This window comes from Strigops habroptila, chromosome 12 (assembly GCF_004027225.2).
Source record: "Strigops habroptila isolate Jane chromosome 12, bStrHab1.2.pri, whole genome shotgun sequence".
NCBI classification, from domain to species: domain Eukaryota; kingdom Metazoa; phylum Chordata; class Aves; order Psittaciformes; family Psittacidae; genus Strigops; species Strigops habroptila.
In genome coordinates this window covers 6,997,673-7,023,789 of record NC_044288.2, presented here as the reverse complement: position 1 = coordinate 7,023,789, position 26,117 = coordinate 6,997,673, and the positions used below count along the sequence as shown (strand labels likewise).

Here is a 26,117-nt window from a genome sequence, read left to right as displayed (position 1 = left end):
GTCGCTGCAGCTCCTGTGGTGGGTGGTGGGGCCCAAACCGGGCTGTTTGCTGGGTGGGCTGGAGCAAAGCCTGGTCCTTAATGGGCTTTATGGGATGATAAAGTGCCAGGGAGGAAAGTTCTCGTAATGCTCTGATGGTGGCTGCAGGGCTGGGATGGAAGCGGGGACCCCCCCAAACGGGGCTAGGGGATGCAGCTGAGATTGCAGTGCTGGACAGGGGAGGGAAGCATCTATTTGGTTGGAACTAGATGATCTGAAGGTCCTTTCCAACCCTAACCATTCTATGATTCAACAGCACAAACAGGCAGGGAAGGGGAGAGCCCCCACCCCCCACCCCAGTTAATTTAACCCTGTTATAGTGGAAGTGCTGTAACGAGGCTTCCTGGGGCTCTGTCAGGCCGCCCTGATAGTGACAGTTAATGTGGGGTTGGTGCGAGCTCGTGCCCTGCGTGGGGGCAGTGAGATGCGGCTGTGATTTGGGAGGCTCATTTTGAAGGAGGAGGATGCGATGGGGGGGCTGCATGTTGCAGAGCTGCGGCAGCTGCTGTGCAGCGAAGAAGAGGAGCAAGGAAGAGGAGGAAGCGTGGTTTTGGGTGTGCATCCACCCTCCTGCCCCATCCTTGCCCTCTCCTTCCTTCCTTCCCATGATGTCTCTGTGAGCTGGTGGGTTTGGCAAAGGTACCTCCCAGCCCAGGGCTGCATCCTGCACAGCTCCAGCTATTTTGGTGCCAGGACAAGGCTGTGTACCAGAATCCCTGGGTTCGAATGGAGGAAAGCTGCCTCGTACCTAGCGGTACACAGGGCTCGGAGCAGCCATCCATTGGGAGGGAGGGGGTGAAGCATCCCCCAACCCTCTGCTGCCAAGTTGGTGCTTTTGTCTGCACATCAATTACTGGAGCTGCTTTTGACTTCAGCAGAGACCGTGTCTCTGGCCTTCAGCAAATGGCTTTTTCAAGGTGAAGATCAGCTTTCCGCCAGAGCCAAAGCTTTTGGGAGCTTTTAAAAGAGCATCCTCGATTCAGCTGCAGCAGCTGGAGTCCTGCATGAGATCAGGGCCCCATGGTGAGAACTCCTTGGCTCCTGCCTGGACAAACTCCCAGGCAAGACCAGGCAAAGGGGAAAACAGTGAGCGACAGGAGGCACGGCAGGTCCGAGGGGATGCAGTAGCCATGGGGCTGTCCCACCCCAGGATGTGTGGGGAGGATGGAGGTCACCCATGACTGGCTCCAGGGAGAGGAAGAGGTGTTGGGTTTTGGAGACCAGTGGGCAAGGGACAATAAGGACAAGGACAGCATGAGCCGGTATCCCAGATGTTGCTCCATCTCCAGAATGGGGGTGATGGAGAGGTAGGAATGTGGACACCAAATGGGCAACGAGTGCAGAAGGGGGAAAGTCTGATGTTGGCGACAATGGTGGCATCTGTGCCACCTCCTCTGTCGCTTGTGAGTGAAGGACTCATCCCACTCCCCATCCTCACAGGCCCCCTACTGGGTGCTGGGTGTCCCTGCGGGGTGCTGGGTGTCACTGCAGGGTGTCACTGCAGGGTGCTGGGTGTTCCTGCAGGGTGCTGGGTGTCCTTGCAGGTGCTGGGTGTCACTGCGGGGTGCTGGTCTCTCACAGCGTCCGCAGGAGGATGGATCCTGCCCTGGGAGCTTCATTTGAAGGTGAGGAAATGCTGCAGGTTCCCAGCCCCTTTCTGGCTGTTCCATGGACACGGCTGGTGAGAGGCAGCTCCCGGCAGTGCCTGGGAAGGGGTCAGGAAGAGCTGCCCCCGGTGGGATTTGGGGCTTTCCGCAGCTGAAGGAGCTGCTGTCGGTGGGAGCCGGGTGAGGGAGTCAAGCCCCCAGGCAGGAGCATCAGTGCAGGTCTGCTGAGAGAGGGGGCTCTGTGAGCCCCTGGGGAGCTGCAGTGTGCTCCCACCCACAGCTTGGTGCTTGCCCTGGGCTGTTCACAGCAGCTCTGCCCCACACAGAACAGGGGGAATGGGGTGGTCGGGAGCTGAGCGTGGAATGTGTTCTCTGGGTCCTAGGGACAAGTGGAGAGGATGAGCTCAACATCCAGGACGGCAACTGCCTTCGAGCTGGGAACCTCTTAATGGGATCAGGAACAGCCCTCCCGGCCCCTGCGGCAAAGGAGGCGTCTCCACTGGCATTGCTGATGCCGCTAACCCGGAGGCACGGAGCAAAGCAGCAGGCAGGGAGCAGAGCGGCTGGTCGTGCATCATGCTCGGCTCTGCTGCCAGCAAACAGTTGCCTGCAGGCAGGAGAAAGCCCAAACTCTGGCCGGGGATCCTCTGCAGCCGCTGCCACATGCGGTCACTGTGGTCATGCTCCTGTCTCATCTTGTTCCTTCCCCAGCTCCTGGGGACAGGGGACATGTGGAGCCAGGGATGAGCCCTTCTCCCATCCCCTCCGTGCCTGCTGCTGCGGCTCCATCCCTGCACAGCTCCCGTGTCTCCCGGGCAGTTTGGGAAGCAGAAGGTGGGAGTGGGCATGTATGGCGAGCTCTGCTCTGCCTTTCCATCCCTCTGCTCCCAGCTGCCGTGGCTGCCAGCGGCACTGTGCTGACGCTCAAAGCCTGCTCCCATCTATTCTTGAGAATAGAATCATAGAATCATAGAAGAGAATCACAGACTGGTTTGGGGTGAAGGGACCGTAAGATCCTCTAGTTCCAACCCCCTGCCACGGGCAGAGACATCTCACGCTAGACCATGTCACCCAAGACTCTGTCCAACCTGGCCTTGAACACTGCCAGGGATGGAGCATTCACCACTTCCTTGGACCCTGTTCCAGGGTCTCACCACCTCATGGTAAAGAACTTCCTTATATCTAGGCTAAACTTCCCCTGTTTAAGTTTGAACCCATTACCCCTTGTCCTATCACTACAGTCCCTAATGAAGAGTCCCTCTCCGGCATCCTTGTAGGCCCCCTTTAATACTGGAAGGCCGATAGGAATATAGGAATGTTCCTGGTGGGGGGACAACTGTGGGGAGTGGACCCATCCGGCTGCCTCCCTTGGGATGCCATCGTCTCCTTGATCCCACTCAGCTGCCGCTGCTGATGCTCTCATGGGCATGGGAGCCTGGCAGTGGCTCAGCATCCCAGGCGAGCTGGACGAAGCAGAGCCTCTCCTGAGCTGGCTCCAGTGGGTGATCCTGGCCGAGGGCTCTTTATCCAGCTGCTGTGCTGCAGTGAGCCATCAGCCACTCATGCTGATCTCTCAGTAGAGGCCTTTGTTCTGCTGCACAGCGGATGTTTAATTCCTATTATTGCCATTAGCATTAAAGTACAAAGAAAGGCGAAGGGAGAAGAATCTCTCCTGTCCCCTAATTCCCTGGGTCTCTGCAGCACAGAGGGGGCTGCCAGCCACTGCCTTGGTGTTTGGCTGGATTTGGCACCCAGGAGGGATGAACCCCAGTGTCGCCAAGGGACTGGGGTGCTGTGGGCATTGCTGCCTGCTGGGCATCTCCCACCCTGCCAGCATCAGTCCTGCGTGCTCCATGTGGACACAGTGCCCTTTGCTGGCTGTGGTGGGAGTTCCTGGATGTGCTCCAGCAGCTCCCAAACCCTTGGGAAGCTGCTCCAGCTTAAGGACCAGCCTCATCTGTATCTCTGTGCTGATCCCAGCTGCTTCCAGCAGCATCCGCTTTTGGCAGCTGAGCTCGCATGGGAAGGGTGCACGTTGACTTTGCTGCAGGTCAGCCCCAAAACCTCACCAGGCTCTTCATTCCCATCAGGCACTTCATTCTCATGCTTTCCCATGGGGAGTGAAGCCCATCGTCCCGTTGTGCCCTCAGTGCTTGGCTTTGGCTGCTGCACGGGAGAGGGGCGTGTTGCCTGGCTGTCACAAAGGCCAGCAAGGCTTCCTTCCCCATGTCCATCAGTCCCAAGCCTGCAGCTTGGCCATCACCTCCTCATCCCGCTGCTCCATGGTGGCTGTGATCCAGCAGCACCGCAGGACCCGCCTGAGTCCAGGATCCCCATTGCCCCTGTGGTACTGGTGTCACCTCCTTTGTCATTGAGGGGCTCCTGAGGATCCACTGGCCTGGAGCGAGGGACTGTGTCCTGGGCCGTGGTGGGGTGTGAATGCAGTTGGATCCACACAGCTACACCCAAGCTCCAGCACAGTGTGTTTCAGCTTCACATCACCAAGAACCAGATGAGTGAAAGCTCTTCTCCCTCTCCCTCTCCAGTGTGGTTTGCAGCCAGGGTGGTGGTGGTGTGATGGTGCAGGGGGGATGTCACCAGAGCCAGGGACATGTGTGGGACATGCAGGGCTTCACTCCCCACCGGTGTGGTGGGAGGAAGGGGAGAGCTGCCGAAATGGCACAGGGCTGCTGCCAGCGCAGCTGGGAGGTGCTCGGAGCTGAGCTGGGTTTTGGATGGGGGCCCTTTGCCAGGGCTTCTGGATGCTGGAAGCAGCTTCATGCCGCTGACCTGGTCCTTAAAATTCCAGTGGGGGATTTCATCCCGCCTGCTGGTCTCCACCTCTGCGGGACCGGCCGCTGCCAAGTGGCCAATGCAGATGCTGCCGATTGGGGCATTAAATTTAAAGAGCTGATTAAGTGCAATGAAAACCGTGTCGGCTCCTTGTCAGGAGGAGAATGCATCAGGGCTGCGGATCAGGGGCTGAGTGATGGCTGGGGATTGCAGCAGGCAGCCAATGAATCAGCCACTGAGGGGAAACTTCCCTGGTCCCAGCGTGCAGACCACAGTGCTCCATGTTCTCCTTACCAGGGTGCTCATCTCAGCCTCACCGTTCTCCTGTCCATTGGTTCACACCAAATCCACTGGGAAAGCTCCAGGCAGGCCCAGCTCCGCTTTCTCCGCCTCAGGCAGAGGAGCTGGGGGTGCATTTGGATGCGAACGTGCAGGTACCAGCCCATGCTGAGCTCTCCCTCAAAACCAGGAGCTCCAGTAGCTGCTCCCACCGGCTGCTGCTGGCACTCACAGGGTTCATGCCCACTTCACACCCTCCCTTCCCAGAATGCGGAATTCTCGCACGTCTGCGAGGTGGGAGCAGCTGCACCGGTGCTGCGTGGGGGGTTCAGCACCCGCTTCCCAACCCTCTCCTGCTCTGCATCTGGCATGGAATGCCGCAGGGCTGCGGGAGGTGGAGGTCTCACATAGCTCCCGCCACCTCCAGCTCTTTCCGTGCCTCATTTCCCAACCTCTAAGGAAGGAATGGCTGCGGTGCTGGCAGAGCTTTCAGCACCGGGGCCGGCTCAACCCATGGGGCCCATCGCAGTGGGCTCATGGCTCTGCTCCGTGTGGCCAGAGCAGCCTGGGACAGGCAGCACTAGGGCTGACCTGCCTTTAATTTAGGTATAAATGAATGTAAAATGATCATCTGTTCTTCGGGGGGCATCCAGCCTTCCCTCTCCTTCCCTTGGCTAATTAATTTAATGGGTTTATGATTGCAAAGAGATTTTTAAGAGATATATAATCTATATATAGAGGTATAGAGGGGACTATAGATAGCACATAAAAGTGAGAACAACCCCCACACCCCTTGAATTGAGAACTTTGGCAGCGAAGGGGGGGCTGTGCCGGAGGATGGTGATGGGAAGCCTGCAAATCACTGCAAATCACTCCCTGGAATCTGGCAGGGCTGGCACGTGCTGGGAGGTAGCGAGGGGAGGGTGGGAATCCCAAAATGCTGAGCTGGGGCTGTAAATGGCTATAACGGGTGGTGGATGAAGCAGAGGATGGGAGAGCAGCATGTCTTCTCCTCAGGGGTGCCTGCCCGCAGAGGCTGTGCCTGAGCCTGCAGCACCCATCTGCTTTGAGGTGCTCGGGGTGCCCGGGGTGCCTGGGGTGCCCAGGATGCTGCGGCAGGTCAGGCTGTGCAGAGCAGGGAGACCTGTGGTGCTCTGGGAGAGATGGAGGTGCTCCTGGCTCTGTGCATCTGAGCTTTGGCAGTGCTCGTACCGTCTCTATGATGTCCCCATGTCACACAGCCCAACCTGGTCCCTCTCCAAGGGCTCCCTTATCACTACACAGTAGGGACATGAGGGATTATGGACAGACGCACCCATAAAGGGACTTGCCATGCATTTTCCTGCTCAGGGAGGACCAGTGTCGGCCCTGGGAGGGGCTGAGCCCCTTTGCAAGATCTGAGCTCTGGCTCTTCCCCCTCTTCCCTTCCACTTCCAGCTCAACCCAGTACCACCGTGCCTGGCAGCACTGTGAACAGCCCCATCCTCCTGCTGCAGAATTCTAGTCCCTCTGCCTGTTCCCTGGCAGGGAACACGGGAACAAAGAACACAGCTCTATGACAGGATTGGCAGCTGTCACAGAGGGAACATCCTGGAGCATCCGCTGTCCCATTGCCACGGTGCTGGGGAGGGAGGGTGAGGTGAGAGCTCAGTAGCCCCAGCTCATGACGCACACCACGGGCAAGCACACCGGATGCTGGAGCCGAAGGTGATGCTGCTGCACTTGCTGCTTGGGAATGGCATTTAATCCCTTTGGTGCCTCTTTGGCACTTCTTTGGTGCTTATGGATATGGGAACATTCACCCTGCAGGACCCATGACCCAATGGCTCCTTGCCAGCACCCAAGAATTTTCATCCCTGAGAGGCTGAGGGTGACAGGGGCTGCACTGGGTTGGATGGAGGGTCCCCAGCACCAGCCCAGCTCCACAGTGCTGCTTGGGGCTGGCTGTGTGGCTCCGTGCCGGGGTGATGGCAGTGCTGGAGCGATCCCAGTCAGGCTCGATGCTGTTATCATGTTGGGCTCTCCGGAGGCAGCGAGCTGCAGATTGACTGTGACAAACACGGCCCCGAAGCTGCGTCTTGGCGGATGCAAATTATTCAGCAGCTCCTGAGAAAAATGCTCCCTGACAGCGCACGGGGGGGGGGGCGGGCTGTATAACACCCTGTCACATCCCTGCCAGCTACTGCTGCGCCGGGCCCCCGCCGCCACCGTCACTGTCACCATCACCCTCCCAGCAAGCAGAGATGGGGCTGAGCATCAGCGTGGTCCCCACAGGCAGGTGGGGTGAGGATGGGAAGGTGACACTGGGGGGTTTAACCAAGGGACAGACCCCCCAGCCACTGGGGCCCCTGGCAGAGCCACGGGCTGTGTGTGCACTGAGAAGAATGTCTGTGTGTGTGTGCAGCTGCAGCCACGCACAGGGAGATGCCTGGAGCATCCCAGTTCATCCCATTGCATCGCGCTACACAGGGCTGGGTGTGAGACTGAGCTCAGTGCTGTGTGCTGGGCCTATTCCAGAACCGTCCGGGAGCTGATAATGAAGGAGGATGAAGATCTGGAAGATGTCTCCTGGGTCATGTTACAGATCTGATTTGCCAGGTAGATCTTGCACAAAAGCCTCTTGTCAGCCCAGGTTCAATTCATGCTCAGAAAATAAGTAGCAGCAAAGCTGTTGCTGGCTGTGAGCCTGCGAAGGGGCCGTGCCCAGGGCTGTCCCCAAGTGGGTGACATCTGGGGTTGGACACCACAGCCTTGTTGGGGTGAGCTGTTACAGACTCAAATGGGCACTGTTTGCATTAAGATATGGGACTTTGTTCCTCTCCCCTTGTTGCAGAGGTGCCTGTGCCCGGCTGGATGCATGGGACCCGACGTGTGAACTCTGGCATGGCTGGGGGACCTGATCTGAAGTGACCCACAGGGGTTTTGAGACCATCCCTGCCCCAGCCCCAGGTAGAAGACACATTTTGCCTCACTCGCAGATCCCACAAAATCCAAAGCCTTTACAAACTCCAAGGATCAAACAGGTCCTTAAGAGGAGGGTGGGAACTGAATGAAAAGAGGAGAAGATGTTTTGAGCTGTTCGTTTCTGAAGGTGGCATTTCAGGATGGAGGGCAGGAGCCAATGCTGTCTGAGGAGGATGTGATGGAAATGTGAATATGAAGAGGATGCTTCGGTGGCCTCATGGGAGTTGGTGCCCTCTGAGATCTTAAAACACCAACCTGCAGCCACTGACTCACAGCCAGCTCCTCGTGTAAACACCTCTGGCCCTTCGGAAGCAGCAGGAGCCTCTTTCAAGGCTCAGGAGCTGCATTGCTCACCCAGCCCTTTGGAAAGGCTTCTGCTGCCTTTGCCGCGCTTGCTGCTGGCTCTGCTGGGTGCAGCAGGGATCATGGCACATGCCGGTGCTGCCAGCTCTGTGCCAACCGTCACTGCTGCCTCTCATGGGGACACCAGAGCAGCACAGAATGCTGGCTCTCGTGGCTCTGGTGTTGAGCCCGCCCAGCACCAAGCTGTGGTTTTGTTCCTGGGGGTTCACATTAATATTTATCTATCAGCAGCTTATAATTAGGCCTTTCAGTGATGCTCCTGTACCAGGCTGAAGGAGCTAAATGCAGATGATCTGCAAGTGGAGCGCAGGCTTGCTTGGGTATGTGCTTTGCGTCTAGATCAATAGAGGGGCTTGGTTAAAATTTTCCATGATGCTTTTCCATGTGCCACCATTCCCGCTCAGCTCTGCTGCTTCCTCGGGAACAGGAATGCAGTGTGGGAGCTGGAATTTGGGGGGAAATTTCCCCTTCAGGGGGTTTCCAGCATTTTTAGGGCTTGGTGACCTGGATCTGCATCAGTGGTTAGGGATGCGGATGAGGATGAGGATGAGGATGAGCCGGGCAGGAGGGAGCCAGTGCCACGGTGCAGGGATGTGGGGCTGCTGGAACAGGACCAGAGAGGATGGTCCCAACCAATGCCGGCTGGGGAGGGACATCTCCATGTCCCCACCCCACGGGTACCCCCAGATCCCAAGGCACATCCCACCACAGCCGTGCCTACACACTTCATCTGCTGGATGCCTTCCTCCCTCCGGCCAGGGCTGCGGGACGCTGGATGAGGCCGGGAGCTGTGTGGCACCGCAGGCAGCATCCCAGCCCCCTGCAGCTGCTGCGGTGGCAGGAGCTGTTCGGGCTCCTCTCGGCTCCATCCCCGCGCTGTCTCCCATCTGCTGTATTATTTCAGCATTTAATCACTTACCGCAGGCTCTGTGGGCAGCTGCACAGAGGCAGTTCCTGCTTAATTGAGCTACTTGACTCCAGCACTGCCAAAACAATGACACGTGGCAAAAACAGACACCTCCTTGATGGGCAGCACCAACCCCAGGCTACAGCCAGGCTTCCAAGAGGAACTGGAGGTGTTCATACTGGCCCCCATCCCCATCGATGCAGACCTCAGGGCTTCCCCTCCAGCTGAGGTTGGAAATAGGGAGTTTTGCAGCATTTTCCTGTTTCCCAGAGGGAATCCAGCCCCTTCTGCCACTAATTCCCTATGACCTCCCTGTCTGTTGTTAGGCTCGGTTTCCCTACGACTGCTACATGGGAACCCCTGCTCCTCAAGCCAGCAGTGAAGAGGCTCCATCCATCCCTATTCCCAGAGAACACAGAGCTCCAAGAATGGAAGCTTGGAGTAATTGATATTATTATTGAATCCAGCAAGATGCAGACTGTCACAGAGCAAACATCTGCCTGCTGCTCCTCAGGGAGCCCGGGGAGAGAGGAACGGGAAAGGCGGCTGCTCGCTTCTATCCCTGTAGTGGGGCTGGTGATGATGGGAGGGAGGAGGAAGTAAATGAGACCTAAACATGTGTGTTGGGGCATGAGCATGCATGTCTGGGCATGCATGTATGTGTATGGGTGCACATGGGTGTGCACATTCATGTGTATTCAGCCCAGTGAAACCTGCACCTCTGAGGTGTGCGATTTGTGGTGGGGTGAGGGCGCTCATGGTGGGATTTGGTACATCCCTGCCCATGGCATCCAGTTCCAACCCCCTTGGACACCTTCCACTAGACCAGGTTGCTCCAAGCCCCATCGAACCTGGCCTTGAACACTGCCAGGGATGGAGCATGTGAGCATAGAATGGGTGAACGAGCATGTAAAGGTCCTGGATTCTGGGTGCTGGGTGGGTGGATGGGTCCTTTGTTTGCCCCTGTCCCCTCAATGTTTTGGGGTTGAACTCAGGGTGGGTGAGCCCAGCACTGGGCAGGGGCAAGGACAGGACCACTCTGATAGGGACACCACAAAGTGGTGAGGGCTGTGGATCCCTAATGAGAGTCCCTAATGAGGATAGCAAGCACCTGCAGGGCTGGGTGGGTGGGTGCTGCTGTCCTCCCCACCCATGAGCCCAGCTGTAGGGTATGAGGAAGATGATGGAGCTGGAGGAAGTTCCTGCCCTGTTTGGGGAGGGTGGGGTACATGGGGAGTTCAGAGCAGCTTTGTTTCTGTGCTGGGACCCCATGGAGCTGTGCACAGGCAAGCTGGGCCACTAGGCTACTGAGACCTGGGGACCATGACTGCTGGGGCACAAATGGAGGCAGGAGGAGCCGAGGGGGTGAGTGGTGCGTGCTGGGAGCTGGGCTGCAGCCACTGTGTGATGTGGGGCAGCTTGGGGTCATGACTGGGCCCCCACAGGGTCACTGAGCCTGGTGGTGCTGCCTTGGGGTGTCCCCAGAGCCACCTTTGGGAAAGACGTGGCTGCGTGGGGTTGGGAAGAGCAGTTGTGTGCAGAGCAATAAATTAATTAAGGCCATCAAATAAACCAGCACAACAGCCCCAGTGGGATCCCTGCTAATGCATCTGCTGGTTGCATTTAGGTATTAATACCCTGACAGGAGGGCTTTCATTATCAGCCTTTAAGCCTGTTTTTCTCCTTCCTGCTTGAGCATCTCCTGGTGCGGGTCCCTGCGTCCTGCGGGAGCTGGCTGGCTGCTCGTGTTGCTCTCCAAGTGTATCCCTGCTCCTCACCCAGCACCCACAGCCCTATCCCAGCTCATTTCCCACTGTCATCCTCTCACTGGTTCTCCTCTGGGACTCAGCAAGTGAGGATCAAACTGAATTAGCCTGAAATCCTTGTGTAAGGATCCAGCAGAGTGACTCCCACTGATCCCCTTGCACTGCTGTGACCCGTGCTGCTGGGGAGCCGGGGGAAGAACATGGTGGGAAAAGGCTGGAGTGTTGTGGGTTTTGATAAGTTATTGGTAATCTCAGCTGCTGGAGCAGCTGGTGGGATCTTGTTATTCAGGAAAGGAAGGAATCATGAATCTATGAGCTTAAGCAGCCCCAGTTGTTGGTGTGAATCCCAGGGAGATTTTTCCCAGGCTCACAACGCGAATGGCAGCATCGTGATCCAGGCAACCGGTGGCATGGCACAGAGGTAAAGCATGGCTTTACCTCCCTTGGGTCTTTCCATCCCCACATGGGAGCATGTGGCTGGTCTCCTCTTGTCCTCATGTTCGGAGCCATCCTCAATGCCAGCTCGTGGCCGCATCTGTCCCCAGGCTCAAATCCGTCACTTGTAAATGGAAAAATGGGATTTTCCAGTTGGAGGGATGAAAGAAAGCATCTCTCCCCACTCAGCCCTGGGCTCCCTCTCACCCACCTTCATCCCGGGAACACCCACTGGTGCTGCCATGCCAGCATGATGCCGTTGTGCCCATCCGGTCCTGGCATTCCTGCCTGGAGCTTTGCCTCCTCGCAGGATGGGATCCAGCAGGAGGACATGCACAATTTAACCAGATATTACAGGCTTAATAACACAGTCATTAGGAGTTTAGAAATTAGAAGGGGAAAAATGAGCCAGTGCTGTGCTCAATGCACTGGGTGCCATGGAGAGGTGGGGGGGGAGTGGGATTTAGCTGTGGGAACAACCCCCCCCACCTTGGGAAGGGAAAGGAAAGGAAGGAGCATGGGGTGGTGGAGTGGCTCTGGTGTGGTTTTGGTGCTGGTGATTCCCAGCCAGCGAGGGTGCTGGTGGCCAGGAGCTGCTGGTCTTCAAACCCATAGGGAGAAGCTGCCTGGCCAGAAGGGATGAGGCGTTGTGCAGCTCCTTGTGCAACTGTCTTTTAATTGTAATTAAAATAGCTGTAGTGAGCAGTGCTTTAATTAGCAATGTGCCTCAGCCATGGAGCTGTTGTGGAACACAGGGCTCGATGCTGTGGTTGTGTGTGGAGCTCACGGGGCACCTGGCAATGGAGCAAGAGGATCATGAGGACTGATGCTCGCACGGGGAGGAAGCTGCGCTCCCTCGGGATGGGTGCAATGCTGGTGGGAAGTACTTGTGGAAAAGGATGGGAACGGCGCTGGAATGAGCAGGAGGAGGAGAGGATCCGCACTGGATGCTGGGAGAGACCCAGCTCCATTGGAGGGGTTTGATCCTGGGACAAGCTGCAGCTGGGGCACATGGATGCTGTTCCCAGACTGGTGCTGGGAGCCGGGATGGAGCTGAGCTGAGCAGTTCTCTGCGCTGACTGGCTCTGCTGGCTGCCTCGTGGCTCTTAATTTATTGGGTTGTTATTTTAAATACAGTGCAAAGCTCGGCGCTAGATGGGAAGCAGCTCTCTCTCGAGCCCATCTTGAGGCTTTCCCTCCATTTCCCATCAACGAGCCAGACATAACAAGTGTGCCATTCGGATAAATCAACTTCCCATCCCTCCTGCTGCCCGAGCTGCCACGCTGGGCTATTTCTGACCCAGGCATCGGCGTGGCAATAACCAGGGCTTTGCTGGCAACTTACTGGATGGTGCTCATCAGCAACCCTGGGTGTTGCTGGCTGCTCACTGGGCTTCTGCTTAAGCAGAGGGAAGTCAGGAGCACTGTGAGGGACAGGAGGTGCTGTCACGCCGTGCAGCGCGATGGCTCTTCCTGGCACTGCTGTCCACCAGGCCCTGAGCTGTAGGGTTGGTGTGGTCTGTGGTGAGTAGCTCTGTTCTTTGGGAAAGCCAAAAGCCTCTGAAGATGGAGGGGAGTGATCCCAGTGGGCACCCAGCAGCACTTCCCTTGGGATGCTCCAATCCCAACCTCGCTCCTAGTGGGACAACACCAAGGACATCCAGCGGTGTCAGAGAGAGCAGCCCAAACTGCTTCTTTCCTCAAAATCATCCTTTCTCCTCCCATGTTTCACCTTGGAGTGAAAAACCCAGTGAAACCCAGGGCTAGAGTCTCCTTTACCTGATCTTTTCCAGCCTGGTGCTGTTTCGGACTGCTCACAGGGTGCAGCTGCCTGCCCCAAACCCCCTTCAGCACACATCACCCATCTGAGGGCTCAGAATCTTCACAGCTCAGTGCCTCTGTTGGAGCTGGCAGCGCTGGTGGGAGCGGATCCGGCCGGAGGAAGGATTGATTCCCTTTGGAGGGTCTATCCCTGCAGCACATCTGCCACAGAACAGTTGTCAGGGCTGGCTTGTGTGTGTGTGTGTGTATTTTCCCACCAATAAACTTCTGCCACAATTACCCCATTTTTTATTTTTAGGGCCTTGGACGCTGCAGGAGGTATTGGATCCATATCGGAGCAAAAGAGGACATGAAAAAAGCTACTAAAAGCAGAGAGGAGATCAGTCAAGCCGGTGGCTGAAATACGCTATTTTGATTAAGCATTCAGCAGGTAACGCAAACATAATTTATGGGCCTTAAACAGCTGCACGCCGGGTTTCGCTCCACTCCTTCAAGGAGCACCAGCTCAGCACCACCCGCAGCTCAGCGCAGCCCATGGAGAGCAGGGACAGCCCTGGGGACCCCCAGAGACCCTCAGCCTGACCCCGTGGGGTGCTGCACCCCGTGACGGTGGTTCTGGGAGGCTGAGATTGATAAGAAGCAATTTGGTTGTGCTCGAACGGAAGAAGATGCTTTACCCGTGCAGCTGCTCGCTGTTGAAGAGCAAGTGAGAGGCAGCCAAGGAGATGCTTTCCAGGAGCAGGGATTTAACTGCTGCAATAATGAAGCCCCGCTGAGGGCAGGACCTGTGTTCTTTGGCTGGGGGACATGTTCTTACCCCCCTGAGCAAGGCTGGCTGCAGAGCCCTGTGTTTTGGGGTGCCCAGGGATGGGCTGTAGGTGTTTTTTGGGAAGTTTGGTCCCTTCGGCTGGGACCTGCAGAGCTTTGTGCTCACCGTGCCAAGAGGACGTTTATCCTGGGGATGCTTCAGAGCCCTCATCCATCACCTGCTCTGATTGGGGCACTGGCAACCCCTCATCCCACTGCTGCTGCAGGTCATGTGCAGGCGTCTGCCTGGCCGCAGGCTGCTGCTCTGAGGCTTTATGATGTGTATTAAAAACTAAAGTCAATAGGAAAGGGCTGGGAGGGATGACAGGGCCCATCCATCATGGGCGAGGAGCTGCTGTCGTGGCTGAGGCTTATCCCAGAGAGACGACCATGGAACTGGCCAGTGGCTCCATCTGTAGGATCAGGTCTGGGGTGCCTGGGGAGGAAGAATGAGTGCTTTTGTTAATTAGCCATGAGAAATGAGGCATTGCGAGACCTCGGGGACTGGTAGCGAGTGATGCTGGTCGGGTTGTCCCAGGGACTGCAGCCTTCAGGCAAAGCTTGGTCTAAGTTCCCTCCCAGGAGCAAAGGCTGCTTTGAAGGTGTGTTGATGCTGGGGCTCTGCAGGTCAGGCAGGAGAGCAGAGGCCAGCAGGTTTCCCTACCTAGCCCATGGGCTTGTCATTTACCAGCAGTTAATGAGTGCTTGCAGCAGTATGTAAATCTGCTCTTCACTCTCACCCCAAGGAATCACATCAGAGCAGGTACCTTTTATTTTCCTGTTCTCTTTTAATCTTGCCACAGATTGTCTTTCCTTTTTCCTCCTTTTCCTTTCATTTAGCAGCAAAGCAGCCAGGAGATCACACCAAATGCTGGATTCACACCAGGGTGTGTGGATTTTATAGCCAGGCATTACCTGGGTATTGGTACCGCGGGGGCTGGTGAAGGTTTTTGGACCCATGGCGTTAAAAACTCCAGCAAGAAACATGCAGCCCTGATGCCACGGCTGATGGGCTCTGCCACGCACTGATGCCCAGGCAGGGAGCAGTGAGCACAGAGGTTTGGGCTGGTCTGAATTCACACGTGTTGGTTCAACCCTTAGGTACGCTGCAAAAGCAAAGGCTCTTGGCTTTGTACATATCTGTCTCCTTGGAGTACTTTTTAGCTCCTTTGCTTAGTAATTATTGTTGGTCTGAGAAAGCAGCTCGCAGACCTGGAGGGAGGAAATGTGTCAGTCATCGAACGATTTTCTTGGTATTTTTGCCCCTTCAACTGAAAGTTGGCTAATGGTTCATTTCGAAGAAAATAATTGCCACTGATTTCTCCAAATTGCAGAAAATGTATTAATGACACTTTTCAAGACAGAAATAACACCATTTGCATCTAAATGCGCCTCATCTTTGCAAACTCCACTTGGTATTTTCTTGTAGACACATAAAATACTGAGCGCTTCAGCACATCAGGTTTGTGCCGTGGCTCCGGAGCAGCGCTGGTGAGCGGTGCTGGCAGGAGCGGGTGCCTGGCAGCCAGGAATGGGTGACAGGGAACGGCGACAAGGAATGGATGGGGGAGCGGCAGCTCCAGCTCAGAACTCTGGTGCAGGCACTGATGTTCAAACCATGCTGGGTTTGCTTGTCCCTGTGCTGCTGAGGGGAGCGCAGCCTCCCCAGGCTGCTTTGCTTTATTAATAACCTGGCCCTTGATTTCTTTATTGCTGCCTCATTAGTGGGAGCCCACGGGGAACCAGTAACAGAAGTGACTTATGCAGTGGGGCATGACTGGTGCAGGATGGGGAGCATGGGACGAGATGAATGTCCGTGTCCTGTAGGGATCACCCAGGGTGAGGATGGCATTGGGGTGTCCTGGGCTCTGCCCTTCACCTCCAGATCCAGGGCAGCCTGTTGTGCTGCTGCTTCAGGTCTTGGTATCTGCAAAGGTTGGGGTTGTGGGTGAGCAGGTGTTGGGGTTTGGGTCATTGGGTCCCTTTGCTGCCTTTATGTGCCCACCAGCATTGCTGGTGATGGCCAGGATGATGCTGGGAGAGGTGAGTGTGTAGAGCTTGGTGAGCATCCCATGCCTGGGGAGCAAGGTCATGCTGCAGGGAGGGCTGTTCTGCCCCCAGACCTTTTCCTGTGCACCCACGCTCTCCACCATGGCTGCTGTAGCCTAATTCTGCATTAGGCACAAATACACTTGAGCTTAGGAGATCAGAACAGAGTCAGGGCTATTGAAATTGGACTTTTCACTGGCTTTGGCAGGGCAGAACCTCTGCAGAGGAGCTGAGAGCAAAATCCCCCTGGTAGCTTCAGCAGGAGATCAAGAGCAGTCAAGAAATGACGATGAATCCTTGATCTAATCCTCCTCTTCCCAAGTAATGATCATTCCCAGCTCCTTGTGCATGGGCTGTCTGCAGAGTGACTGGGCGCTCCCCAGCTGTTGCATGGGGAAACTGAGGCACGGGGCAGCACTGGCCCAAGCTGGGGCAGTTTTGGGGGTTGGCTGGAGGTTGCCCCAGAGGCAGCAGCACAGGGTCTCTGCCTCCCTTCCACTCCTTATTTTAGGACAGACGCATTTACCTGGGTCTGCAGACCCTTCCTCTCCTGCCCAGGCAGGGATGCACAGGGTGCTGTGCTCCATCCCACCTTTTTGGGCTGGGTGCCGGGTGTGCAGCTGCAGTGCTGAGTTAACACACTGTGCTGCATGGCCCTGGGGGCTTAACTCACCTGGTTGTACTTTATGTCCAATGCGCTTGGATCCCCCCTTGGCCTCCAACTCCATAAAAAGCAAACTGCTGCCTTAAAAACTAAAAGGAGGAGGAAAACCTCTATTTTATTCCATGGTCTGTGTTCTCACCTGTCTGGGTCCAGCTTTGCAATTGCTTTTGCTCTTCTCCCGTCTCCTCCTGGGGTCAGATCCTTTGCAGAGGGGCAGAGGCAATTCCTGCTTTGGGACTGGTTTTGGGAGCATCCCCATCACCTGCAGCCCTGTCGCTCCCAGCCAGTGCCACATCCTGGGGTCAGGACTCATTCCGGTTGTCCCTGTCCCTCGAGAGGGGAGTGGAGACACATGATAGATGGCACAAAGAGGGGATGGGGGGACAGGAGAGATGGATCCGAGAATGCAAGACCGGGGCTGCTGCAGGGTTTATTGCCAGTACCCTCGGTGAGGCCAGGGGCACTGGGGACCCTCGCCAGCCCCTCTCTCCTCCTGACGTTCTTTCTTCCCTCTCCCCTTCTGTTTTCCTTGCAAACAGCTTGCTTTTGAAATTCAAATCTTGCTGCAGCCCTTTCCTCACCCGCTGCAGGAATATCTCTCTTTTCATCTGAAAATAATTAACAAATGAACAAAACTCCTGTGTGAAATTAAAATCCTGCCCAGAGGTGACCTTTGAAGCCCAGCTCTGGCTGCTGCTGGGCTGGGATTTTTATTTTCCCTTTTATTTTTCCTCCCTCGCGCTCTGCCCTGCTTCAGAAGGGCTCCTTTGCACCTCCTTTTCTCTCTCTGTTTTTAATTGCATTACACTGCATTCCTCCTGAGATGCCCGTCGCCGGCTCCCTCATCTCCCCCTTGGCGAGGGGCCGGGCTCAGCCCGGTTCTCCCGGTGGCGCAGCATCTGGGGCTGTCTGGCAGATCAACATGGGTATTAAACCCCAGCAGCCGGCCGTGGCCGGGCTCCATCTGGCCGCTTGGCACCGGGGGCGGGGTCACCCGGCACGGGAGGATAATTGTGTTTAATTGGTAGGGAAGAGCCTCGGGCAGCAGCTCCGCAGCCGGAGCCCCGCGGCTCCTGCTCCGCCCCGTGCGGGGCTGCCCCGTTCCGACCCCGCCGCGTGGGGATGTCTCGTTGCTGCTCATTTGAGCTCAATATTCGAGTGCTCTGCGTGTCTGCCTCGGTGCTGGCAGCTTGCAAACACTGCAGGGTTTGCCCCTCCACTGCTCCTCTTGCCCGGTGTGACAGCCGCCTTCCAGTGCCGAAAGGGGCTACAGGAAAGTTAGAGAAGGGCTTTGGACAAGGGCCTGTAGGGACAAAACAAGGGGGACTGGCTTTAACCTGCCAGAGGGGAGATTGAGATGAGCTCTGAGGCAGAAGCGCTTCCCTGTGAGGGTGCTGAGGCGCTGGCACAGGGTGCCCGGAGAAGCTGTGGCTGCCCCATCCCTGGCAGTGTTCAAGGCCAGGTTGGACACAGGGGCTTGGAGCAACCTGCTCTAGTGGAAGGTGTCCCTGCCCGTGGCAGGGGGTTGCAACTGCATGAGCTTTAAGGTCCCTTCCAACCCAAACCAGTGATTTTTATGACCCTTCCCACATGCACCCAAGAAGCAGCTGATTTTCTCACTAGAGCAACACGATGGCTCTGGCAGGAAACATTTAGCCAGGAATGGTGCAAGCTGCAGTGTGGGGTGTTTTGTGGAGGAGCATGGGAAAGCGTGTGCTACCCAGCCCTGGTCCCCTTAGTCTGCTTTTGCTTTTCACCCTGGTTTGGGTGAATGGTTGGGCCGGGCCACCCCAGCGCATGTGGTGGGGTTCAAGGAGCAGCAAGTGTAGGAGTGAGGTGGGACAAAGGCTGCTGGGGACACTGGTGCCTGGTAGCGGTGCCACAAGGAGGAGGGAAAGGTCTATCCCTGCATGGGAACAGGCTCTGCTGGCTTTGCCCTGGCATCCAGGCCAGCCATAAATTGGGTGCCAGTGGTACATCAGCTTGGCTACACACCAGGGTTGCTCCATGAGGATGTTTCTTTAGGGCTGGGCAAGGACCTTCTGGCTCCTGTGGGATCCTGTGGCTCCCCATCAGCTCCTGTCCCGCGGCCCTGGCTCTGGGCAGCAGAGAGCAAACAGCCCTCTGCAGAGGCAGGAACCGGCTCTGTAATTAAGCCAAGTGGGAAAGGTTGCCATGGTATCACAAGCAAAGAAAGGAAGCTGCACCTTCATTGCTGCTCTGGAGCCTCCAGGCATTCCCAGCCCCTCTGCCTGCGGCAGTGGGATGCTGGGGGGCACAAAGGACCCCCTCATCCCCTTGCCTGCTCCTGGTCGTTGCCCTGTGTCTGTGGAGGGGCAGAGGTGTTGGGATGGGGCAACTGGGTCTTCAGGATGTGCCTTGTCTGTTTCCTAGGGATTTGGGATTTGTCCTGATGAGCTTCCTTCTCCATCCTGCTTTCCCCATGTCACCACCGTGCCTCCTACCACAGGGCCATGTCCCTGTCAATGTGGAGCCCGCTGGGCTGCATTCAGCATGGTACAGGTGGCTCTTGGGGGGATCTCCAAGGGGTCCATATGGACTCCAGCCTGGGGGGGCCTCCCCAGCAGCCCAATCCCACTGTCTGTTGCATCTCCCACACCCCAACATCTCCCTGTGCCTGCAATTGCCCTGATGGAGATGGCTCCATCACAACCCGTTGTCCTGGCAACAGGGAAGGATGCTGCTGAGCCAGCCCCCGCCAGTCCCCTCCTGCTACAGGGGGCTGCCCTCACCCTGGAATATTCCCCCTGTGGGGGGATCTGAGGGTTTTGATGCATTTCCCAGAAAGAACACTTCTGCCAGAGGGGTGGTGGGGACCATCCAGTGCTCAGCCCTCTGCTCCAGCAGGTGCATGTGGGAGGGTGACAGGGGTGGCTGGAGGCATCTGTGTCCCTTTGCCCTGCCCGGTTCCTGGCTGGGTTGTGGTTATTTACAGGGTGAGGAGCGGAGTGGGGCTGGTGCCAGTGGAATATCAATTAGTTCATTACCAGCAGCCTGCCAGCATGAAGCCATTTGCCACAGAGCTCCTCTGGGACCAGATCGCGCCCTGCTGCCAGCTGGGACCAGCAGAGTCCCGGGGTGCTCTGTGCCAGAGTTGGGGTTTTGATGCAGCCCCCAGTGTCTGACAACACCCACCCACTGCAAAACCCCCATCTCCCTCTCCAAGCCTCCTCCACAGACACAAGGTTTCAGTGCAGACTTGCAGCCCACACCAGTTTAGGCCAGGGGGATGAGCAGATGCTCAAATAACCCCCATTTGGGTGAATTTCCCCTATTTAAACCCCCTCCCTTGGATAAATCCACTGCATGCAGAGCAAATGTGTCTTTCACACCCAGTTTAATGTCACGAGCAGGAGCAGCAGCTCCCGGCCATGATGGTGGCACCACAGCCAGAAGCTCAAGGGGTTGGGTGTGATGGGCAGGAGGGGTCTCAGCTGTTCCTGTGCACAGCTTGGGATTTATTCTTTCTGCCTCTGCCCCACATTTCAAGCCCGTTCCTTGCCCTTTCTCTGGCCTTGTCCTCCTGTTGTGTTTCTACCACGACAAAAATAGATGATGAGGTGCTAAAATAGAAATAAGGCGCTTGAATATGTAAATGCCATTTGCGCTTGCCCTGTTGCCTCCTTAATTTCAGCAAGAATGATGCTTTTCTTCCAAGGAGGCAATTTTGGACTGAGGAGCACTGGGACACAAAGCCATGCTGGGGGGGAAGAGCTGGGATCCCTGGATTTGCGAGCTCCCCCCAGTACTGACGTCCTGTATCCCAGAAAGTCTTATCAGTGCTGTTTTTCCACCCAAAGTCAGTGAGTGCCGCCGCTAGCAGTGAGTGAGCTGCCTTTGGCCGCTTCAGGGGGCAACATGGCTGGTCCCCGTCCCACTGAGGGGTGCTCCGCAGTCAGCATCCTCCTGGAAGCAGGTGGTGAGGGACCACGCTCAGCCCTGAGCTGTCAGACCTCTCCTGGAGGAAGAACTTCACAGCCCAGAGTCTGCAAGGGGAGATGTTTTGGGAGTGCTGCCATGAATCTTGGCTGCTGCCGAGGGGACAAGAAGCTGGAAAAGGTCCCTCTGGGAGCCTTGTGAGGGCTTCTTCAAACCCACCCTTGCTTTTGCCTCCCATCAGAAGTTACAGTATGTGGTCGCTGCCAGTGCTGGTGCTGCCCATCCTTGCTCTGCTCCTCATGGTGCTGGGGTCTGCATTGCTTCATCCCTGCACCAACCTCCCCATGAGGCAGCTGAGAGACTTGGGGGACCCTTAAATCCCTGCCTATGGCTGCAGGCTCCCATCCCACCGTTTCTCCTCCATGCTTCGTGCTCCTTCTTCCCCTGATCTGGTTTCCCTGCATGGAGGGTGTGCTGGTGTGCAGGAATGGGGAAGGCTAGATCTGAGACATGAAGTCTGGGGCTGTGGGTGTGAGCTCTGCCGGTTGCACAGTTGCTGTATTTGCTCACACAACAGCTCTGCTTCCCCCCTCCATGTTTTGCCCTGCAGAACTAGGGTGCACCCACGCTGCCCATGTCTCCTAATCCCCCCCCCCTCCAACATCTCCTGCGCCTGGTGGTGGGGATGCAGACATGTCCCATGTGCGGCTGAAGGGCTCCAGCCTTTGATTAGGGGGTCATATCCAGGATGACTCCTGCTGCTCCTTTCCATCTCTGCCTGGATTCCCATGGCAAAATGATGGCAGGGTGGCTTTCAATGGCAGTGCTGGGGCAGCCAGTGCCTGGTTCAGGAAGGAGCAGCAGGGCATCATAGGGATTGCATTGGGGGTGTTTCCTCTGGATTCTTTCTCCTCACCTCAGGCTCAAACGAAGCAGTGGGTCAGGTCCCACCATGGCCAAGCACCCACCAGCTCCAGCTCCGCAGCAGGCGGTTGCAGGAAGAGAGCACAAATCTGCATTTAAATGGGGATATTTAAAGCCGGAGCCGGGTGGGAAGTGAAGGAATCAATTTCCCAAGTGGGAGGGTGGGGTGTTATTTTTATATGTTATTGGATACGCAGCTTAAATCTGGCCCTAGAAAATGAAGAGGAAACGGGGTGGGGAAGGGAAATCATGTCCTGGTGCTACTGCTCTGCAGCCACTGGCTCCAGACGCGCCAGGAGCATTGCCTGTTGGTGCCAGTCCCAGCCCATGCCACGCTGTGTCCCCAGCCTTGCTGCGGTGGCAGGAGGGGACAGGGACCTGTGTAAGCTATTGCTCATGTACTCATCAGTACATCCCTGCAGCTTATCGTGCTGCCGTGGTGCTGGGTGTGAAATGCGAACGGGCAAAGCATAGGAAGGTAAAGCCGTTGAGTTGTCCTTGGTGCCCGGGGCTGCTCTGCACAAGCAATCATCCAAAGGGCTCGCTGCCCTCGGCTCCAAGCATCCTCTCTGCTCCAAGCATCCCTGCGGACTCAGGGCCATGCATTCTGGGCTATGGCTGGCCCTGGGCTGGCTGTGGGATGCTCCCCATGGAGCTGTGCAGCTCCTCCAGCAGGATGCTGGCTTTCAGAGGTGGGCACAGGCTCCTTTTGTGCTGGCTGTTAATTAAGAGGATCATTCAGAACCACTACTAGTGTAGCGTGTTGTCTTATAATAGTTGCAATTCTGTCCCTGTGCCAGCTTCCATTAGCAACAAAACCCACTTATCTTGTTCTTTCCTATCTCTTCCCTTTATATTTTTATCCTCCCCTCTCCCTGCAAGTCTCTCTCTCCTCTTTCTTTCAACCCCCAGCACCGCAGTAATAATTCTACCAGTCGTCATCTGGGTTGACAAAACACTGGTGATGTGACAGCTTGGGGCCGGGAAATCTCTGTTACTGCTCCCTAATTAATTTACTAATTGCATGTGCTGCTTTGCCACAGGCTCAGAGGCAGTGCCGGGGCTTTAGGCACCATCCTGGCCTTGGGAATGCCTGGAATTGGTGTCTTCCTTGTACTCCATGGGCATGGGGTCATGGGGATGCAATGCTGCTGGCCGTGCTGCTCTATGGGCAGCTTTGCTGTGAGGTGTTGCTCCCTTCCATAGATGTGGTTGTCCTGGGGAATGAGGGAAACTGGGATGGAGGGAAGGGGAAAGGCTGGATGGGGCTTGTCAGGGTGGCTGGTGTGCCCCATTTCCCCTTGTCTTTCTGCCTCAGTGAGCTGCCGTCACTGCCAACCATGCTCGAATGAATGAAGGTGTCATCCCTCTGTTCCACCAGAGAGAAGGTAAAAACTGGGCCATCATTTGGAAGAAAAAAGCCCTTCCTTGCTTGTCTCCTTGCTGGTAAATGTGGGAATGGGCTTTGTCCCTGTCCTGGGCATCATGTGGGACCTGCCAGTGCCTTTGCACTGTGTGTAAGAAGCAGGAGGTGTCCCCAGAACCCCCTCCATGAGTCCCAGCCAGCCAGCTGGTTTCTTCCTCCCTGTTAAAGACTTGTCCTGTGTCTCATGTACACAGGAAGGTGTGATGGAAAGGAGAGGGGAGGTCTCTCCTCCTGACAAATCCTTTTAAAATCAATTCCAAGCCCACCTGCCTCCTGCCCAGAGCTGAGGGTTCCCACGCAGGGATTTTGGTGGCTGGGAAAGGTTTGATTTGCTCTGGCTGCGAGAGTCAGAATGAATCAAGTTTGCCACAAACTGGCACAGGACGTGGCCAAGGGTTGGGTGCTGGTGCTGGGCAGTGTGTCCCTGGGAGTGCTCAGGGCATCACTCCTGCTGTGGGGACCGTGGCACTGTCCTTGTCCAAGGGCAGGGGCTGGTTCCAGCCTTCTCAGGTCCTTCCCTTTTCCACCCATCCAGAACCCCCAGACCCAACTTGCTTTCAATCCTCTGCTTTTTGGGTTGAGGGGTTCCCATCTCCTGTGGGCAGGCAGTGGGCAGGGGGATGCGCTGTGCTGTGTCCCCCCATTTGCGGGCCGTGGCTGTACTTTGAACTCACCTGGAGCCTGGGAAAACACTGATTTGTAATTTGGGATGGGAGAGGAGGGGCCGGGGAGGGCAGGGCAGGAGCTGTTGCGAGCTGGGGCTGTTTGGGTGAATGAGTGATGGTTTGAAGCACGATGCTGTGCCTCTCAGCAGCTTTTGAAGCCTTGGGAAATTTGTCTTTTTGACTCGGCAAGGTGCTCAGGCAGGAAGGGAAATGCATTACAAGTTGAAATGCTTTGAGAGCAGAGGGGAAACATTATGTGATTCAAGCCCCGTTCCTCCTAGCGAGAGGAACCCAGCGAACACAATATATTGTATTCTCCACATTCCTTCACCTCCCTCTGCCGTGTGTGTAAATGTGCTTGTTTTATCCCCAGCTCAGGAGCCGGGGCTGCAACCAGGAGCTGGCTGCTGCAGCACCTGCTTCCTGACAGGCCAGGCATCCATTGCATCCAGCCCGGCCCGGAGGGATGCAGGGCATGCTGGGAGGAGCTCGGGGAAAGCCTGGATCCTGGTCAAGGATAAAGCCCATTCCCATCCCGAGCATCCCCCAGCTGTCCTCCAGTCGGGTTCTGCCCCCATCAGAGGTGGGAACGGAGATGGGAGGGGATGAGGGGGTGATGCTGAGCATCCCGAGCACCCTGATGCTCTCCTGGCCTCACCCCAAGTGAGCTTTGCCCACGGCAGAGGGGCTGGGGGTCGGAGCCATGCTGTGTTGAGCACACACCACCCCAGGGGAGCCTGGGAGCCCAGCATGGTGTGTGAGGAGGCGAAAATAGAATCAATGCTGGTTTGTTCATGCTAAGAAATAGGAGCAAATCACAAACAGCAGGTAAATGACTGACAAGCGCTGGTGTTTTAATGTCCTCACAGAAGGCTCATGTGTAAGTGGGACTATGCATGAGTAATTCCATACATTTTTAATGGTGGCCCCTGCGGGGGAATCAATCGCGCTGTGAGTTGAGGTTCCCTCATGCGAGGGACAACACAAAGTGATTCTGTTTGATCCAGTGGCACTGGGAGCAGCTGGTTCAGGGGGCAGGAGGGGCAGCATGAGCCAACAGCTCCTGTGTTCCTATGGCAAAGTCATACCGGAACCTCTCCCTTGGAATATCCCTTTGGCTGTGCCTCCTCGGGAGCTATTGGCTGGGCTGGGGTCTCCTGGGAAGGTTTTTCCAGCTTTGCAGGACTAAGTGGCTGTTGTTGGGGGATTTTGCATGGAAGGAATGTGCTCAGCTCAGCCATGGGTCATCTGCAGTATGAGAGGGCTGGGGGTGCTGGGTGTCACAGCAGGATGCTCTTCCTGGTGGGACACAGGGACACTGGGGTTGGGTTCTGCTTTGGGATGTGGGGTCCTGCTTTCGGATGTGGGGTCCTGCCTGGCCATCAGCCTCTCTCTGGTCTCCTGGTTTTTGGGAGCACCCCGAGGCTGTGCTCCAGGCTCGCCTGTGCATCTCTCCTTGGCATTCCTGGAGAGGCTGAGTGACAAGTACCACCTCCTGGGGGGAAAAAACTGCTGGTGGTATTCTGGATGATCCCGGTTCCATCCCTCTCCGGTGGCAAGACCTTTAATAAATATTAGCGGAGCTCCCAGCAGAGCTGGGGAGGAGGGTGCATCTCCCATAGCAGGAGGGTGTCACTTGGGGACCTGGACCAGTTTTGGGCTGCGTTACTCACCCCGTGACTCTGAGGGATCAGGGACCAGATCAAGGCCAGGTTGGACGGGGCTTGCAGCAACCTGCTCTAGTGGAAAGCTCCCACCACAGGATTTCTATGGAGAAAGGCTATGGGATACCTGGATCTTGGATCCGGGACTGTAAGCCTGTGGGATGAAGGGGAAGGAAGGAATTGGTGACTCCAAGCGATCCGTGGTACCCACGCATCTGCTTTATCCCTGTTCCCAGGACCGGTGGAGAAGAGGAGAGGAAGGATTGGATTTGGATGAGCTTTAGGCGGCAGAGGTGGCAGGACCGTTTTCTTGAAGGGCAGGCAGGAGGCATTAGCTTTTTGTGATGGAAATAGGCCCCTTCAGGAGCGAAGGGATAATGTGCTGTGGGTATCTGCTAAAACTTCTGCCGGGGATACACAGCACCTCGTTTACCAGGGTATTTTTTTATGCTGAAATGGAGGAAAGCAGCTGCTATCTGTACAAACAAAATTAGGCCAAAGGAGGAAAGTAATTTTGTAAAAGAAATAGGGAGATGCAGGGGGAGATGGAAAGGAGACAGATGAATAAACACCATCTACATAGGAACTGATAAAAATTCAATTTCTGCTCACACACATCTCGGGCTAACTCACTCCCTTCCTCTCCTCTTCTCCACGCGCTTCGACGTTGTCTGCAGCCCGCGTGCATCCATCTGGGATGTGGGAGGCAAACACAATGATCCTATTCTGCCTTCAACATGCTGCAGAATTTTCTTTAATTATGGTTAATTCCCCCAGCTCTGGCTTTAGATTCAATATTTTTCCCTTGTAAGCAGGGAGTGCCAGGGTGAGTGTCCTATGGGATGAGATGGCCCCAGTTCTGGGGTGTCCCTCTGGGCATGACCCTGCTCCCACCACAGGATTTCTATGGAGAAAGGCTATGGGATACCTGGATCTTGGATCCGGGACTGTAAGCCTGTGGGATGAAGGGGAAGGAAGGAATTGGTGACTCCAAGCGATCCGTGGTACCCACGCATCTGCTTTATCCCTGTTCCCAGGACCGGTGTCCCTGTAAACCTCACAATGGGCTCTCCCTGGTGCTTT

The 26,117-nt window shown here is 56.1% G+C and overlaps 1 protein-coding gene across 5 annotated transcripts in view; it reads left to right on the top strand.

The window, feature by feature from the left end:
- Window positions 1-26,117, top strand: part of ADGRB2 (adhesion G protein-coupled receptor B2) — a 99,942-nt gene that overhangs the window by 41,743 nt on the left and 32,082 nt on the right. For 4 of the 5 annotated variants that reach the window (XM_030504513.1, XM_030504512.1, XM_030504509.1 and 1 more), the window contains one exon: window positions 13,234-13,365. The gene's annotated coding sequence lies outside the window, so the exon portion shown is untranslated. Of the gene's footprint in view, window positions 1-7,470; window positions 7,668-13,233; window positions 13,366-26,117 lie in introns of those variants that run through there. The other variant, XM_030504511.1, reaches the window with a different exon arrangement.